The sequence below is a fragment of the Tenrec ecaudatus genome, chromosome 5, assembly GCF_050624435.1.
Source record: "Tenrec ecaudatus isolate mTenEca1 chromosome 5, mTenEca1.hap1, whole genome shotgun sequence".
NCBI classification, from domain to species: domain Eukaryota; kingdom Metazoa; phylum Chordata; class Mammalia; order Afrosoricida; family Tenrecidae; genus Tenrec; species Tenrec ecaudatus.
Genome location: NC_134534.1, coordinates 76849979 through 76867752, shown reverse-complemented (window position 1 = coordinate 76867752; position 17774 = coordinate 76849979). Strand labels below are relative to the sequence as shown.

General features: G+C 41.7%; 1 protein-coding gene and 1 pseudogene across 1 annotated transcript in view; both read left to right on the top strand.

Annotated features, from left to right (window-relative positions):
- Positions 1–17774, top strand: part of NKAIN3 (sodium/potassium transporting ATPase interacting 3) — a 384353-nt gene that overhangs the window by 267896 nt on the left and 98683 nt on the right. The gene's annotated exons all lie outside the window — the stretch shown is intronic.
- On the top strand, positions 128–251 carry LOC142449444 (U4 spliceosomal RNA; annotated as a pseudogene).

Sequence of the window (17774 nt, the reverse complement as noted above, 5' to 3'; positions counted from 1 at the left end):
AGCATAACATTCAATAAATGAACAAAACAAAATTATTCTATGCTTAACAATTATAATTCAGTAACATCTACACCTTAATCCTATAATCCTATGAATATATTTACCCACTTTTGAAAGTTTGTAGTCAAGCTTTGCTCAGTGGCAATATCGTAGCCAATGAGGTTTACCCAAGGCGCGATTATTGCTAATTGAAAAAAAAAAAGAAAGTTTGTAGTCAACCACTTTATGTCTTTATCCCCCAATTTTGGATACCCAATTTCTATTCTGCCCACTTACATCAACCCAATGCTCTGAAAAGACGATCATATTCTTTGATGTGAAGAAACTTTATTACAGTTGGAACCTTGTGAAGTCCGCATCCATAAGCAAAGTCAAATCAAGGCAGGCTATCCATAAAGTCTGCAGCAATATGCACCAGTTCACAGGCTCAAAAGATCTCTTCATCTGGTCGGGTTCTGGTCAGCTCAATGTGGGTTCCCTCACTCAGCCTCACCAGGGTGTCCATTGGTTGCCATGTCTTTAGACCATGACCATGGTTTGTCACAAATTCTCATTAAGCCTAGCCCCCTTGGACTAGGTCATGAACTTCAGACTCCTCAACCTACCTCTCACCTTCTCTAGTTCCTGTAAACCAGGTCGATGGGTGTCAGTAGTCAGACTCAACCTGCCTCTTTATTGCTGCATTTCTCCCACTTCCACTCAACAAGTGGATCTAGGTGGTCACCTAGCAAGCATTTCAGCCTGCCCACAGACTTCCTTTAATATTCAGTCCAAGAGCAGAGAGTTTCTTCAGGGATCCAGATTTTTTTCCAGCTTCTGACAACTGCTAGTTCAAAGTTCAAATATCCAAAGAGTTCCTTTTTTTTCTTCTATCTGTCAATAGTCCTTTGGCAGATATCTTGGAATGCAAATATCCTGAGTACTCCAAAGCACTAGGTGGGGCTTATCATTTCAGAGCAGTCTTGGCAGGTGTGTCCTAAGCCCATCTAAAGATCAAATTGGTGGCTCAAGGCAAGTGGGTTTACAAGCTCTCCATTTTCCCAAAATCACTTCTATAAACACTTATATCCACAATAATATGCAGAAGAAATTGGTATAAGCAAAGTGGAATCACCTACTAAACAATTCTTAAAAGCAGTTATGTTCAATCCTTATTTAGCTTATCTAAATCCTAATGTAAACTATTCTGTTGATACAAAATATGGGACTAGGCCTATGAGAGCATCCAAACAGAACCCAGGCTTTCTGTCAGCCATTTTGACATTCTGTCAACTAATTTCCTTAAGCAGTATGGTTTCTGAGAAATTTAAATGGCAATTTCTACCACAATGTATACCCGGGCTCAAAAAATACATCAATCACATTCATTTTCACATTTCAAATGGGAATAACCAAAGACTACAACCAAAAAAAAAAATTCAAAACAATACCTTTCCATATTCTTTCCAGAAAACAACCCTTTAAGCTGCATGGATATATCTGACCTCTGGCTAGCCGAAGAAGAAACACTACCATGAGGCAGAAGTCAAGTAGACATCCACTCGCCCTCTTTATGATTTGTTTCTCTAGTACTCCACTCCCAAGGTACCAATTGTTTTAGGGTTTTCTAGAGAAACAAAACCAGGACAGTTATGATTTTAGATAGATAGATCAATATATACAGCACAAAGGAATAGAACAGCTAATTAGTCCACATAGTAATACAGAGGGCTCAGTTCAGCTCACTTCCAAGGAATAGTTAATACACTGGAAGTCCTGTAATTCATGAGGGCTGCTGGATTTAAGGTCAAGGAAGCAGACAGCTGAGTCTTCAGTAAGGCAGCAAACAGGCAGCAAACAGCAGGGCGGGGCACCAACAGTCCGCAAGATGACAGGATCTGACAGTCCCAAGCTCAAGTGATGTATACACCAGCTGTGTGGTGACACAGGTCTCGAAGGAAACTCAAGGTCTAGTAAAATGATCCATGGGTTGACAGTCCCATAGGTAGTGTAGCTCACAAATTGAGGCAAAGAACTAGCTAAAGCAACCTCACGCTGGTCTGATCACCATAAAGCAAGGGGGGGGGGCTTGCCGAGACATTTATTTCTTTATCCTCCAATCAAACTGTGACCTTATTAATCTCACAGGTTCCTATTGGCCAGGTTGGCACAATAAACCTACCTATCATAGAAGATAGGACAAAATCTAGATAATCAATCACGTTGCCATCTGGTGACCTCCATTGGAGGTATAGCCTAGACATTAGAAAACACTGGCCACTTTGTTTTGGCTTCCTTTCTTGCTTGAATTAGTGTGCTGCCTGATATATTTGCCTCCCATTTCAACACTGCACTGCTTGGACTGGCTGCTTTGCCTCATCAACCACCGGCCACTTCCCATTGCCACTTCCCATTGCCATGAGGTCCTACTGTGACTTGCTTTACCACATCACACTACCAGCCTCTGCTTTGCTTTACCATGCCCCATCCTCTAACCTCCTGCTTCTCTGGCGCCTGGGCCTGGTAGTCTTATGAGTTGTAGAAACCTTTAGCACATTAACTGACAGACGAAAGTGAATTGGATTGAACTCTCTCTCCATAACTGTAGAGGCTGCTCTCCTGTTTCAATTCCTTTTCACAATATAAACTTCTCTACATAGATATATTCATAAGTATACTGATTTGGCTTCTCTAGAGAACCCAGACTAATATACAAGGCCAGAAAATACGCTTAGTTTCCAGAAATGGTAGAGTTTCTCTATTTGTTTAAAAACAAAAACAAAACTTCAGAAAAACTGCTCATATGTGTGATCTTACAATAGAGTTAAGAGGAAGTGGTGGTTCAGCAGAAGAATCCGACCCAGATTCAGTTCTCAGCCAAGCACCTCATGCACAGCCTTACCCATCTTCAGCCACATTTCTCTGCTGCTAAACCTGTTTCAGCAGTGTTCCCAAACCAAGACGGATCAGGAAGAAAGGGCTGGGGACATGCTTCCAAAAAGTAGTCAGTGAAAATTCTACAGATCACATTGGTCCAATCAGCACCTGATCATAAGGCTGGCGCAGGTTCTGGCTGTGCCCTTCTCTTGTTCATGGACCTGCAGTGAGTCAGGGCCTGATTTGGCTAAAGCTAACAACAAGCTGTAGGTGTTCAGGAAAACACTCACAGAAAAGTGGAAAATCAGAGTGAAAGAAAATTTCTATTTGAATCCAAGAATCTCTGTCCTTAAGGAGAATGTCCTCGTTTTGTTGTCCTTGCCAGATACAATATTTAATTCCCCTTGACTTCAACATTATTGGATATTTATCAGGGTATTACTAGACTGCTTCCCCCTCGCCCTATTTTTTAGTTTAATATTGGTTTATCAATATTGAATACTAATGGATTAGAATTGAACAGATTTTCCTTAAAGTCCAAAAAATGAATATTGAAGCAAATGGATAAAAATTAAAAATGAGTTAGTAGGCAAAGAAGAACACGGTTTTATTCTTGGGGCTGTCTCCATTTGGCCATGACCAGTTCAGCCAAAGAACAAAGTATCAAGTCTGGACAGTGGATGAGTACAGAATTCCTCACAGTCCCTAAATCACACTGTGCAAGATGTGACAAGAATCACAAGATCCAAGTCTTTCAGGATTACTTACCAGTTTTACCTACCAAATACATAGCTTATAACCATCAGGCATCCAAGATCAGTTGTTCACACTGTGATAGTTAGGTTTATTGTGCTAACCTGGCCAATAGGAACATTAATCAAGTGGGATTAATCAAGTCACAGTTTGATTGGAAGGCAAACGATAAATGGCTCTGCAAGGCCTGCCCCACTCTCTCCTGCTCTCTGGTCATCAGAGTATGCTGGAGCGTTCATGCTGCTGCTGTAACTAAGTTCTCTGCCTCAACCTGTGAGCTATACCACCTGTGGGCCAGGTCAGCCTGTGGATTGTGAAGCTAGAGCTTGAGGCTCCTTCAAGACCTCCTTTGCCATGCAGCTGCTGGGTACATCTTAACATCGCTTGAGCTTGAAGCTGGTGATGTCTGTTTCCTTGCATTGCTTGCGTTTGACATCCCATCTGGGTCTGCTTCCCTGAGTTCTCAATCTACACTGTTGGTGACCTACCTGCTGCTTGTTGCCTGTGAGCAGATTCTGATTGCCTTGCTGCAGGGAGGATGCTGCTATTGGCATCCTTGACCTTGGACCCAGCAGCCCATGTGAGTTGAAGGACTTCCTGTATATTAGCTGTTCCACAGAAGTGGGTTGAAATGATTAGATCTTATATTCTATCTTGCTCTATATATCTATCTATCTAAAATCATAAGTGTCCTGGTCTTGTTTCTCTAGAGAGCCCTCACACACACACACACACACACACACACACACACACACACACACACACCACCCCCCCTAGAACTTAGGGATTAGTTCCTGGAAAACAACATCATGCTTAATAAAGGTGAGCAAGGAAAAGACCCTCAATGAGATGGACTGATACATTGGCTGCAGCAATGGGCTCAAATACAGCACCAATTATGAGGCCGGTGCCGGATCCGCCAGTGTTTCACTATGCGCCGGAGCTGCCTTGAGAATGCCACCACCACCAACAGCAACAAGAGCGCATTAGTGAATGATTAGAAATGGTTGTCTTCTTTGTTAATATAAAGACTGAAGTGTGGAGGCCTTGCGCGTTGCATGGGTCAGCGTGTTCTTACCTCAGTGATGTGTTTTTTAAATCTTAAATCATCTATTGTATCGGCTAATTGATCAAACAACGCTATGCCTAACAGAGTTGATTTCTTGTCCCGTTTCTTGACCCACCCACACCCTCCACCCCTCCTTCTGCAAACACGAAAGTCAACGACAAGAGTTTGGGCTCCGTGAGTGGGTTGTCCTGGCACGAAGGGGACCTGAATGGGCATCCTGGGTAGAAGCAGGGACCGTGTGAATACAGGCGCCCACACCGATGTGGCAAGTGGATCAGGTCAGGATTGAGAATACTTTAAATACATGATGAAACAGTTAGATATGTTGGCTTTGCTTGTGACACTTACCTCAGGAGACATAAAATAAAATTAAACATGGTCACCTAAGGGGGCCAAAGACATGCAGACTACTGACCAGGTTAGTCAGCTAGCTAGTGAGGCCAGAGGGAGGGCGAGCGAGGAAACTGGAACGATTACAGAGTAGACAGTATTTGGGTGGCGGGGGAGGGAGGGAAAACAAAGGAAAACACAAATGTTGTTTACTGCACACCTGACATGGCATCAGATTCAATGTCTCTTTACTAAATAAAACAATTCATCCCACTTTCTCTATTTTTTAATTTAATCAATGATACACATTCTTCATGATTTCTAACTACATACAATTAACCAGGTCGTCCCATCTTTTTTCAATATACAAGAGTCGATTCTGACCATAACCCAATCCAAAGATTGAGATAACCAAAAACACACACACACAAAATCCACTCAGTACTTAGGATTTTTTAAAAACTACGTAGAGGAAAGACAAAGCTCAAAAAGTCTGAAGTGGCAAAGGGCAAGAGGCAAAAGTGGTGTGTTTCCAGTCAAGTAAATGATGAATGTCTGTCTGAAAGACATGAACAGAAAAAGCTTTGATAAATGCATGTTCTTAGAAATCGATGCTGAGAGAAGCAGGGCAAGATTAATCAAAAGCCTTCGAAATGTGTCAAGTGGCTCAGCTTTTCTAATTTTAAGAAAAGAGTTCATTAAGTTCACCTACTTAAATTAAGAATTTTTGAAATAGTATATTTCATACAAAGGAATCTTTATAGCGCCATGGGTTAAGCTTTGAGCCACTAACTGAAAGGTTCGTGGTTTGAACACACCAGTAACTCCACAGAGTAAAAAGGAGGCCAACTGCTTCCATAAAGATATTCAGCCTTGTAAGGACTGGGGAGCTGTCTCACTCTGGCCTACAGGGTTGCTATGAATTGGAATTGACTTGATAGCAGTGGGTTTGTTTTATTTATCTTTCTTGAGCTATTGTATTTCAGTATTGATGGTATAATTTATCATGTCTTAATATGGGTAGCTTATGAAATAATAATACCAATGATGCATAAAAATGTATATAAATATCTGAAGCATGTTTTAAAAGTATGATTTTTTGCTTTTCAAAATTATAAGAAAGATTAGTTTATGTTATGTATTCAATTGTGTCCTACAATTGAATTGTAGCCCTAACCCATTGACTTGTAAATATGGTTTGAAAATCACATCTTGAAAGATGTCAGTTAGGTTAACAAGAGCTCATTGATACTGAAGTCCTCCAAAAACAAATTCAGTGCCATTGAATTGATTCCAACTCACAGTGACCCTATACAACACAGTAGAACTGCCCCTGTGGGTGTTTCAAGACTATAACTCTCTATAGGAGTAGAACCCTACATCTTTCTCCCTCAGAGAGGCTGGTAGTTTTAAACAGTTGACCTTATGGATAACAGTCCAATTACACCATCCACTATACCCACTTCCCACTTAGTGACATGGTTAGGTTCCAAAGAACAAGTCATAATGAGAAAATGGAGGATGACAACATCAGTTTTTAGAAGGTAACACTTACCTCGTTACATAACTTCCAAATTATATCCCAAATAACTGCCAAACCACTGAGAATCATGGCTTAGTCAAGTTCATTCATAATCTTAATAGTCACGATCAGCATTACTCTTGCCATGTACTTCAGCGTCTGCTAATGCCAGACATATGCCATTGATGTACAAAATAGTTTTGCTTGTTTTTTAATACCAAACATCATTAAGTGAAGAATATGTGTATAAATTGAATTTTGAAATTGCTTTAAAGATAAATGAGGGCTCTCATTGGCCTATTTTTTGCCTCCCTTGATAAATCACTTTAAAAGGATTTTCTAGGTCTTTCTCCCCTCATTCCAACACTAAACAAACTACTGTGAGCCTCACCCCAGGGAGTCTCACAATTGCAGAGACAGCTTGTGTGTCCTGGGCACTGCTAGTATATGCTACTGGTGCTGGTCACTGTAGAGCAAAGAGGATGCAGCCAAGTTAATGGGAGGGCAAAGGAGAGTAAACATTTTAATAGCTTTGCTCTCTGGGTGCTGTGTCTGAAGGAATTACTGTTGCACTTGACATTTGTTGCCATTTTGTTTTTTCCTGGTGAATTGGAGCCAGACTGTGCCTGTGTGGGGGCGGAAGGAGGAAGGATTGACCTCAGAAATGTCAAAATGATTCCAAAGTATAGCCTGAAACAAGTGATCACGCTGTACCAATCTGCTTAAAATAGTGACTGTGGGTAGGGAGCAGAAATGCTAGCAAGGAGTTATTTAAACTTTGAGAGGCAAATTCTGTTATCTGAACTAGGTGGGTTCTCTCTCAGCCCAGCCCTGTGGCATAGTACAAGAAGGATGCTATATGGACTGAGGGTACACTCTCTGGCTCGGCACATCTGGATGTCATCTCACCTCTGCTTCCTCCTACCTGTGGCCTCAGGCGGGGTCCATAGCCCTCGTAGCTTCACTTTCCTTATCTGTATAATAAAACCAGGCCACCCCACTCCTACGACTGTTCAGAAGATTAATGAGTAGCGTGCACAGTGCTGTGCTCTAATATCCTGTTTCCTATTTCCTTCCCTTCCTTGTGTTGCATTTAAGGACTGCAAATAATTTACACTAACAGATGATTAAGACCTAGACCAGATGTCCCCTGATTGAGACCTGGCTCATCTGCACGGAGCTAAGATATCTAGAATGATATCTCTAATTCACTATATTGGATCCACTCCCACTTGTCCTGTTAAACAAGTTGTAGTCAAACCCTGGAGAGGTTTGAAGATAATCCTCGGTGCTTGTCTGTGTTTATTTGTAGATTTGAGGGCAGTGGTCCACAAGGAAATTTTGTCAAATAAATGTGTTGGTGCTTTTCAGAGATCAAACCCAATTGTTGGATCTAAGGTTGCAAGTTGGACGTGGGAGGAGTCGTCCGTGAGGACCCAGGACCTTGCACGTGACTCCCAATCAAAAGTTTACGCAGTCCACAGGCCCGAGGACCTAGACATGAATCTAGATATTTCCACTCAGACTAACCATTCCCCTCTGGAGATACTGCAGTCTTCTTGGAACTGGGACAGTTTTGTTTCTGGAGAGACCATGCACTTTATGCTAAATGCCTAACCATGGCCCAAGTTACACAAGCAAATCGGTTTTATCTGGTATGACAAGAAATATATTGGTAGGATTTCATAGATAGCTATGTTTAAAAGCATTCAAAGATCTCTCTGATGCAGTGGGAATGTTGCTTTGATCTGCAAATATAATAGTAATAATAATAATCTATTCCATAAGTGCTAAAGAGGCTGCCAGGTGCAAATGTAGCAGAGTTTCAGATCTCATTCCCCTGGAATCATCTATGTCCTTCCTTAATTCACTAAGGTCATAGGGAACTGTGAAATGTCTTACTATGACTCTTCTGTCTAGATCTCTGTAACTCCCACGAAAGGATCGGGTGGTGTTGTTGTTGTTAGTTGTTATCGAATCAGCTCTGACTCGTCGCACCCTATTTAAAATGGACAGAAACATTCCCCAGTCCTGCACCCTCATCAAAACTGATTTTATGTTTGAGCTCATTGTTGCAGCCACTGTGTCAGTCCATCTGGTCAAGGGCTGCCTGGTTTTCACTGCCTGTTGACGTTACCAAACATGGTGTCCTTCTCCAGGAACTGATCTCTCTTGATGACGTGTCCAAAGTATTTGAGATCAATTCTCTCGATCCTTGCCTCTACGCAGAATTCTGGCCGTACTTTTTCCAATTTGTTTTTTGGCAGTCCTTTGTCCTTTTAATATTCTTTGCCAACATAGTTCAAGTGCATTGATTCTTCGTTGGACTTCCTGTTCAATGTGCAACTTTCAGATGCATGAGAGGCAATAGAAAACACCATGGGTCGGGCCGTGTGTACACTAGACCTTCAAGTAACCTCCTGCTTTGCAGCACTTTGAAGAGGTCTTGTGCTGCATTCTTACCCAATGATGTGCATGCTGATCTCCTTACTTCTGCTTCCATGAACCTTGACAACTTCAATCACTTCTCCATTTATCATGTTGTTACCTATTGATCAGTTGTGAGGATTTTTGTTTTCTTTACGTTACTTTGCAATCCATCTTGAATGCTGGACTCCTTGATCTTTATGATTGGTTGGGACTATGCAAATAAGTCATGTGTAACACTAATAGAGGGTATTGTTCAGTATTTCATAACCACTCCCCTGGCTAGGAAGATGAGCTATCTCAGAAGCAGGAACAGAGAGAATGCCTGGGACCCTCAAGGAGGAAGAGGCACTGGTGGAGAACATTTGAAACCCCTGGTTGATAAGACAGAGGCCAAGGCCAGAGGTACAAGAGGCTGAGGCCCAAAGACCATGGGACAGAACAAAGGAATCAGAGCAATGGGCTTCCTGGGCCACACAGGCAGAAGCCAGAGGCTAAGAGGCTACAGACCAAAAAGAGACACTTGGCCAGTGACTGAGGAGAGGTTCTGTTGAAGACCAGTAACTATATCCTGACTATTTATTGATCCTGCCTTGGGGTAACCAGTTAAGTTCCCTAGCAAACCCCCATAATTTCGAATCTCACCTGGGAATTCTATGTGGCTGTTGCAACCAATGCCACAAAGTATCGAACCCATCAAAATGCAGTATCATGGGAGGAATGGCAGGTATCGGAATAGGTAAAGAAGTTAATTAGGATGTGAGGTAGTACCGATGAAGAACACAGCTTTCCCCCAGATCGTGGATGCTTCCTCCCACCAACTACCATGATCCGAATTCTACCTTGCAGGGCTGGGTAGGGCAGAGGCTGTACACTGGTACATATGAGGGCTGGAGGTACAGGGAATCCAGGGTGGATGATACCTTCAGGACCAAGGGTGTGAGGGACGATGCTGGGAGAGTGGAGGGTGAGTGGGTTGGAAAGAGGGAACTGATTACAAGGATCCACATGTGACCTCTTCCCTGGGAGAGGGACAGCAGAGAAGGGGGGAAGGGAGACTCCAGATAGGGCAAGATATGACAAAATAACGATGTATAAATTACCAAGGGCACACGAGGGAGGGGGGAAAGGGGAGGGAGGGGAAAAAAAAGAGGACCTGATGCAAGGGGCTTAAGTGGAGAGCAAATGCCTTGAGAATGATTGGGGCTGGGAATGTATGGATGTGCTTTATACAATTGATGTATGTATATGTATGGATTGTGGTAAGAGTTGTATGAGTCCCTAATAAAATGTAAAAAAAGAAAAGAGGAGAAAAAAATGATTATGGCAAAGACTGTACAGATGTGCTTTACACAATTGATGTATGTATATGTATGAACTGTGATAAGAATTGTATGAGCCCCAATAAATTGTTAAAAAAAAAAGATTTCCCAAACAATAAAAGGACAACCCAATTAAAAGAAAATAAATTAAAAAAGAAGGCAAAAAAAAAAAGAAAGCTGCAGGGTGGAGGCGTGTCTGACCTCAGTCTTGTGGCAAGCATCCTGCAGGCGACTTGGAAAGAGTCTTCTTCTCCCTTGGGTAGCCAGAGGAGATCAGCTCAGCCCCCAGGCCTCTTTTTCTTTGGCAGCAGCAGCTGTTCAACAGTTTTTTTCATGCATGTGCACAGAGTCTTATGTAATGATTGAGCAACTCTTTGAGTTGGATGAAAACACTATGAGCCCAATTATCTAAAGAAAACAACAGTGTCTGGTCAATCCTGAAAGAGGTGCAAGGCCTACCAATAATATGGACTCTATCTAACCCTCACCACCTCATGATTTCAAGGAAAGGGGCCTTGTCTGGCACCACCGAAAAGCATGGAAATCCAATGCTGGCTTCTGCATCTCTTACTATCGCTGCCAGCAGACGTCCTCACGCAGGCACATCGAAGTGCAAAAGGAAACAAAATGTAGTGTTCCTGACACCAAATACCAGAATTTGGAAATGTGTTTAGACTTTTTAAGCCAAGCACGTGCCTGCCTTCTCTTCCCATTGCTGCCTGGGCTCTTGATCTTCCGCCAGGTACATGTATTCATGTGACCAACAAGAGATGGCATTTTTTAGGATGTTCAGTAAAGGAAGTCTACACAACAGCCCCATCTTCTCATGTCCATGTTGTCAAGCAGAGAAAAAGATGCACATCTGTTGGCTGAGCAACCGGCATTAAATGAAGTCATCCCCCAAATCATCCCTTCTTATTGGCCTCTCAGTGACTTAGCACAGGTGCTGTCCAGCTCCCATCAAGTATGAATCCTCCAGAAAGCATGACTGGCAGATTTATGCGCATGAATATTTTGAACGCATAATGGCCATTTCAAGGCTCAATTAAAATCACTCATTCTTTTGGGATCATGGTCCCATTGGGCTTGTGTTTCATCTGATGATTGGGTACCATTTTTATTTCTATTTTCTTAACTCATCCAAAACTACTTGGTACTAGATCACATGTAGTCTCAATTCATGTTTTCTACTTTGCCACTCTAGTATCTAATGTCTATGACAGTGGCTACACAGAACCCACAGACGAAACTCATGATTGGAGGGTTTATTAAGAAAGTGAGCCAGTTGGAATGCCACTGAAAACGCTCAGAATAGCTGTTTGTCAGAATATGTTTCAAAATTCTTTCATGTCAGCTAAGAAATGCTCAAAGGGGCACAGCATTCTGCTGGAACCCTCAACCCAATGGTATGCCATTTAAACATCATAGATCACCGCCGTCAGCACCCTGAATTAAATGCCAAAAGGTACCCCACTTCAATAAGCCTCAGCCCAAAGGCATTCACCTCACCTTCCAAAGGTCATCAAATGCAGGGTCCCCAATTAAGTGCCCAGAGACACCCCACTCCACAAACCAGACTCATGCACAAAAACACTCAGCCTCATTGCTCTGTGAGGTGGGAAGTCCACACTCCATTCCATGGTCGGACTGCTGGTTCTGCTACTGCTCCTCTAAAGTTATAGCAGTCTTCTGAATCCAGTGGGGGTCAGTGCATAGGGGTTTTGAGTCAAGAGTAGGAGCCTCACTCCTGTTTCTCTCTGGTGAAACACCCTCCCCTCCTGCTTCTCAGAAGGTTCATTTTATACACAGCAAGATTTCATTCTAGGGAATCTTGTTCACAGCTAGTCACAGGTGAATCCTATCAGGACCTGCCACCACCTATTTATCAGTCCCACCCAAGAAGAGATATTTTGGTGGGAATTAGACATATTAGGTAGGAGTGACACATTAAATCATCCACTGCCCCTGCAGCCCATTATGAAAGCAACCATGTCAGGAAGCGTGCATTTGACTTTGTTTTGGTAAATTCTTGAGCTAGAGAATTTGTGTGTCCTTTGAAATGAGAATCCTTTAAAATGTTCTTTGAAATGTGGGTGACACCTTCAACCAACAAGGACCTTTGCTGGTTTCTAGAGAACTCAATCCTAATGTTCTCCACATAGTCAGTCTCTCTCTCTCTCTCTCTCTCTCTCTCTCTCTCTCTCTCTCTCTCTCTCTCTCTCTCTCTCACAATCATTTTCAAATGTTTTTAAAGCAGAACTCTGCTGCTACTGTCTTTCCAACGAAACTATACCTAGAATCCCAGTAAGGAGACCTAATGGTAAAGCTGCCACCTTGAAGTGGGGAAAGAGGCCAAGAGCCTCTACTTGATGCCTTCCTTCTCCTCTCTGTCATTTGCCTTTCCCCTTGAACTTCCTCCTGAGCTACACTAACTAGAGTTGTAAGAATCACACTCCTATGTGACCACCAGATATTTCATCAGTTGTCAGAGGTCTAGGAAGCGTTAAACTTTATGAATACCCACTTATCTAAGTCTGCGTCTCAAAACAACCCAGACGGGTCATTTGTTTCCATTGTTGAGGCAAACGCCAGTGACGACTCAATGAGAGGTTGTGCAAGCTCACAGGGCAGGTGTGGCATAATTAGATCTGCCTGAATACGTCCTCTGTGCAGCTAAAGGACATCACCTGGGAGACACTACACCATCAACCCACAAAATGCTGGTGGCACTTCATGATAGAAGCCAAATGCCCCATTTAGCCAATGCTCAGCACTGACCAGCAGAACCGCAGTGACATGCACAATGGCATCAAGGAGCAGATTGCTCTTCAGGCTCCTTTTACCTTCAATTTGGCAGCCACATCCAATATCCACAGCCAAAATCCAACTCAATACACCTTGCATTTTAATCTCTAAAGATCGAATGTCATTGTGCTCACAGAAGTTTCCTATGGGATAGCTGTGGACAATCTGTGGATTGTTCATCTGGAAGCATCAAAAATATGGTAAGAGTATCTGCTAACCCCCCAAGAGCACTCAATGTCCCTGGACGCCTGCACCTCAAGTCAACACCATACATCACACCTGTGTGCATTGCCCCCTCAGCACATTCATTTCTATTGAATTCTTTATGATAGTCTGGAAAATTTTGGAAAGCTTTAGTCTGAGAAAATTAGTCCTCATTTTTGGACTACTGAGACACCTATAGCCATGCCATGGAGAAGAACAATGACTTGACAGGACACTTCGAACCAACCTTTGCCATCGGTCCAAATCTTACACCTGGAGAAACTGAAGGCACCACCATTTCTCCCTAATGGGACATATGCTTCTCAAAGATGTGGGCAATAATATGCACAGGGTTTGCATGTGGAGGGACCTTCAGAACGCTTCTTAAAAATCAGTGCAATTTCCCCACAAAGTTTTGAAGCTTCTTCATATGTGTCTATATATAATTTAATATTGAGAAAAACAAAATAGGATTATGAGAAAAATGGGGCTAGAGGACAACACTAAAAACTTTGTAATGTATATTTTTAGAGATAGTAACAGCTGATAGATGATAGAAGATAGATAGTAGATAGATTTAATAGATGGCGTTGAGTAAACTCCAAATTCAATATTTCTTAAAATATAAATAAATGTTGTCCAGTCTTGGAAGTCATCTCATTATCACTACCATTTTAAAAGTCCATTATTCTCATGTTGCTCAGATCCATCTCCGTTGTTCTCACTAGTTCTCTACGTCACCAAACATGTCATCATCCTCCAGCTTCTGCCTAATGACATACTCACATCAAGCAATGCAGACAATGTTCTGTTACTATGCAGAAGATTTTCATTAGCTAATTTTCAGAAATAAATCACCAGCCTTTATCATCTGCTATAGTTCAGAAGCTCGGATGAATCTTGTCCCCCATGCAGGATCCAGCTGGTAGTGAAATACTCATGGCATAGCTTCAATCACCATAGCAATCAGCAAGCCACAACGGTCTGACAGACTAACAGGTAATAGGTCTGAAAAGATAAAATCTAATGAAAATTGTGACACCGCTTTATACATTGTAAATGATTTCTAAATACTATAATAAATCTGACATTTTGCCATGAAAAAGTTCTGAAATCTGATTGTACAAGTGTTCGTCGGAGGAGTTGCAATTGCTAGAATGTGTGTGTGAAGAAGAGGAGGGAGAGTATCTAAAGTCTGGCGGAGATTTCAGTCAAGTGAGATAGCTGCTCGGTGTTTGGGATGTGCCTGTGTGCATTAGCTGCACTCTGTGCAGCCCGGTTCAGCGATCGCACTCACTGAGTGTATCTCACGGACCACACTGCGCACAGTACATGGACATCTCCTTGTGCCCACAGTGTTCCCCCATAGATCAATCACGTTGTGGCAAATTCACATTTTCCATACAAACATTATCGTGGGACGAACTATCTTGGAACCACACCTTCCATATTAACACCATCTGTAACAGACAATCAGGACTCCTGCAGGAAATTATATTCCTTACCTCAGAATGTTCTTCCATATTAATCACTGGCCACGTTCTTGTTGTTTTTCATCATCAACCGCTCTGTGCTTCTACACTATTCTCGGCAGCTAAGATCCAGGTACAAACCCATCTGGGTGATGCAAATTAGGGAAAGCCCTTGAGGATGGCAACTAGATTGAGTTGTCTGTTTGTATATTTGGCCACAAAGGGGAACAATTTCATCAAACTTTTTTTATTTCAAATTTTCTCTCTCCTTTGTCACAAAATCAACTCCCAGGAAATTTATGGTTCAGTCACCTCAGGGTTTCCAATAATAGGCACTGATGCATCTATTCAACATTTTAATCCATATGACATTGAAAGCAGGTTATATTGGGCTCTAAAAATAGAAGAGATGGTCATAATATCGAAAGTGACTCTTTTTTCTCCCATAAAGCAAAGCAAACTCACTTGCCAATAAATTGAGCCCAACTCATAGCAACTCTATAGGCCAAGGCAGAACTTTCCCTGTAGGTTTCTGCAACTGTAACTCTTTACAGGAGTAGAGAGCCCCGTCTTTCTCTCAGAGAGTTGATGGTGGATTTGAACTGCTAATCTGAGGTTAGTAGCTCAATAGAACCCCAAACCTGTTCAGACATAATCCAATCCAGACACAAAGGTCTCCAAAAATAATTAAGAGCATGACCCTGATGTGGTACTCACTCAACTTTAGCAGATCGTCAGGTAAGATCTGCTAACCTAGAGCTAGGAAATTAAAACAGATGTCTTAAACTGAGAGAAACAAAGAAAAAAATCAATCCACAAGTTGTAATACTGAAATACTTTCTGGAAAAATATTGAATGATGCAAGAAGCTTCAAAAGAAAATGGAAAGAAGACATAGACATTATACTCAAAAAACTAATCTAATTCCACCATTCCAAGAGGTAGCATATGATCAAGACCAATGGTACTGAAAGAAGTTCAAGCTACACTGACAGCATTAGCCAAAAACAAGGCTTCAGGAATTGATGGAACACCGACTGAAATGTTTCCCCAAGCTGCTGAAGCATTGTATGCACTCACATGCCTGTGCCGGGAAATTGGGAAGATTGTTAATTGACTGGAAGATCCACATTTATACCTATTCCAAAGAAAGAGGAGTCAGCAGAATGCCCAAGTGATTGAACAATATCATTAGTTTGAAATTCAGGTAGAATTTTATTGCATGTTGTCAATAAATACAAGAATGTTCCTTAGGAGCAGGGACAATGAAACTTAAATTCGCGTGCTCATGTCATCCAAACCACATAAACCAGAGGCACTGCCCCTGAGTTGACCCTGACTCTTCACCGGAGCAGGTAGCCTCAGCTTTTCCTGCCAGGCAGCTGGTGTGTTTCAGCCTGGCATCACCACCAGAGTTGTGTAGTCCTCGGGAGAAACAAATGATTGGAAAAGAATGGTATATGTAGTAGAGAGCCAACGAACATGCTGGAAACCCTCAGCCAATGAGAAGACTAGCACAGACGACATAGCGATGGACTAAAACATCAATAACCATGAAAATGGCACGAGACCAGGTATCACTGAGTTCTGTTTAGGTCACCACGCGTTGGAACCTACATGATGGCAACTAACGATAGTGAGGAAAAGGTTGTGGTGTCCATCTTGTGGCTGCCTCCAAAGAGACGCTATCTTCAGATTCTGTTCTGAGCAACTTTCTTTCTTCCTCAAAGCTATTTAAGGACTCACCCCATGCGTCAGCTCTCTCGTACCTTGGTCTTCTAATAAAGCACAAAGGTAATGTTCTACAGTCCTTGATGGACATTAATACTAGGTTGTGGCCCCTGGCAGTGTATAATAGACCTTTCTTGTTAGCCTGGCCATGAACCAGGATGTGACCTTCTCACATCCTACAGCTTATTGACTTTGTCAAATCTCCATTTCACTACTAATCTGTTGGGGTTCTAGTTTCACTGCCTTTTTATTGACTCAAATTCCTTGCCCTGCTACCTCACTCCCAATAACCTTTCCCTAGCAAGTCTAGAGGTCATACAAATGTTCAAGGTGCTTGACTGCTTACTGAAAGCTGGAAGTTCACATCCACATAGAGGTGCTTTGGAAGAGGTGCTTTGGCCTGATAGTCTACTGCTGTAAACTTACCCCTTGAAAATGTTGTGGAGCTCAGTTCTATTCAGACACACAGGACTCACTACAAGTCGAGTGGTTCAATAACAACTGAATCTGTTAGAGTTATTATTGTAAAATAATAAATAAAATTATTATTAATTTTGTTAAGGAAATCCAATAGCAAAATCACAAAAAGAGCATTTTCAATAGTTATGATTGCACAAGGAGTCCATAGGTGATTAGATCACCTTATGGTGCAACATTGTACATCATTTTCAAAATGTGAAAATATTGAGTGGAGGAAATTTAGTGACAGCCTTGTAAAAGAAGATATATTCTCTCTTTCTAAATAAATAGCGTTATATTAATGCTACTTTGAAATTTGTTTGTATTAGGGCATTCAATGTGCTTGTAGTAAATGAACTATATTGCTATTTTTATTAGTACTTTAGTAATTTGACATTTGATTAGTGTTTGATATTGTGATGTTTTTAGAATTAAACAATGATTTGAATCAACAGTCTTTTTAACATAATCTAAATTGAAATGAACAAAGGACAAAGACTGACCTCCTTCTAATGTGATATGCAGGATCTAGTCTGGAAGTGCCCTCATTTAGGTGCTGGTGTCCTTTGTGAAAGAAATCTACCCTTTGAGTAGGCTTCTGGCGTGCCTTTGAGTGGTTCCTTTTATTATAAACCATGTTCGTCCTAACTGAATTTCTACATTTTCCATATTCTATTTACTGCAATCTTATAGATTTGCAGTTTATTTTGGCTATTGATGGTTATGCCCAAAACTGAATGTACCACCAGGAATCCAATTATAAGAACATTAATAAAACTAGACGGCTGCTACTCTATATGCTAAGGAAGTAAAAAAATACCATCT